Genomic DNA, 2,142 nt, shown 5'->3' with positions numbered 1-2,142 from the left:
ATGTAGTAACATTAGCAAGTGCAGTTATTTAGGGTGGAAACGTTGAGTTTTTAAGTATAAAGCAGTTTTTCCAACCTCCCACTACAACATTAACTTAAAATTGAATCTGGCAACAGGCCAAAGCCAAATCTATAGCTGCGTACGAAGAGGAAAAAAGGAGGGTTTTGGACTTTGAATAAGAATCAGAATCAGCTTTATTGGCCAGGTGTGATGGACACACGAGGAATTTGACTCTGGTACATCGGCTCTCAATGTGCAAAACAGTAAACCAGCATAAGGCTGTGTAATATAACAAAATAGCATTATTAACATCAACAACCAGTGCAAACAATGCAGAAAAAGCAGTATAAACAGACAGTAAACAATGCAGACAACAAAGGAATGTTCATTGAAATGAGATAAATAGGGATAAAAACAAGAGACCTGTACAAGTCTCTATAATTTGTACAAGAATCTGTATAATCTGTACGAGGTATATTTACAGGTGTTGCACTGAGGGTTATTGTCCAGTCATACTGTCGTGGGTTAAGTGTTCATCAGAGCGACAGCCTGGGGGAAGAAACTGTCCCTGTGCCTGGTTGTCTTGGTGCACAGTGACCTGTAACGCCGTCTAGAGGGGAAGAGTTCAAACAGATTGTATTCGGGGTGTGAGGGGTCTGCAGTGATCCTCTCCGCCCTCCTTTTGACTCATGCAGTGTACAGGTCCTCCATGGGGGGAAGGCTCACACCAATGACTTTTTCTGCAGTCCTGACTGTCCACTGAAGTCTGTACTTGTCCTGTTTGGTTGCTGAGCCAAACCAGACAGTGATGGAGGTGCAGAGAACAGATTTGATGATTCCTCTGTAGAACTGTATCAGCAGCTCCTGGGGCAGGTCGAACTTCCTGAGCTGGCGCAGGAAGTACATCCTCTGCTGTGCCTTCTTGGTGATGGTCCTGATGTTGGATGACCACTTCAGGTCCTGGGAGTGGTCCAGGACCAGAACTTGGGCACAGGACAAGAAAGGTTTACTTCCACACTGGTTACAGTGTGGTATAGCACATGGCCCAGAGACCTGCACGCTTGGGGTACCAGAGTTTTTTTTCACATACCACATATCATTTGCATCTTTCTGCAAAGCCTGCTGTATTTCGCAGCTAAGGAATGAGCTGCAGTTATTTCACAAGCCACCAGGTGAGCTGGTACACCTGTATGATGACGATCTACAGGCCACACCCCCTGAGATTAAGACGCTCCACCTTATCCTTGTGATACCAGCACATCACCAGCTGTTCCTTGGCATGTCTAAAAAGCTGTGGTGGACCTAATGGCCAGTGGGACATTATACCACAGGAGACGTCCTGTTCAAACAGGGTGAGTGAAATGCACGCTCCTTCCCTCTCCGTAGCTTTACTGTTGACTGAACTGCCCATGTAGCTATGTGTGCCATTTCTAATGTGGTTATTGTTTTTTGTTCCTTGCTTGCCTGGATTTAGCTGCATGTGTTTGTCAGTCCCCTGCAGTAGTTACTTTATCACAGTTGCTTGCATACAGAGAATAAGCACCACAAACAGCACCCACAGGGCCAGGTCACCTGACTAGGTGAGAATGTGATTGCAGGTTGTTAGCCTTTTAGGTCACTATAATCATCATTTGATTCACTTTTAAATGATAAGGAAGTATAGAAAGTATTCGTGTGTCATGAAAGTCATGTTTGATACATGTCCTGATTGAGTTTGTGAATTAATGTTTATCCATTATTGAAACTGTATGGCGTTGTGGTAGTCTAGCCAAGGGCGCGGACTTGAGTCCTGACTCAGCTTGGACTTTGGTGCTGATGACTCAGGTTCGATGGCTCTTAACTTGGACTCAGCTTGGACTATTCTTATTTTGGTGACTCAGACTTGACTCGCACTCGAACACCGGGGGCTTGGGACTCGACTCGAACTCGAGGTCTAGTGAGTTGACTACAAAACTGCAGGCCGGTTATGCATTTGGTTGGGGAGTTGCATCGATAATGAGAAAATGTATAATTTAATAATTTGTGTTGGTATCACACCAAGCGTCGGTCAGATCATCTGCAAGTCCTGCATCAGTTTTGTGTTGAATGATACCTCATGTGGTAACATTAAACTCTAGTCTTAAAATGCTCCCCACAATGCTG

This window comes from Monopterus albus, unplaced genomic scaffold (genome assembly GCF_001952655.1).
Source record: "Monopterus albus unplaced genomic scaffold, M_albus_1.0 scaffold48.1, whole genome shotgun sequence".
NCBI lineage: Eukaryota > Metazoa > Chordata > Actinopteri > Synbranchiformes > Synbranchidae > Monopterus > Monopterus albus.
The sequence above is the reverse complement of the archived record's forward strand: the minus strand, read 5'-3'. Positions refer to the sequence as shown.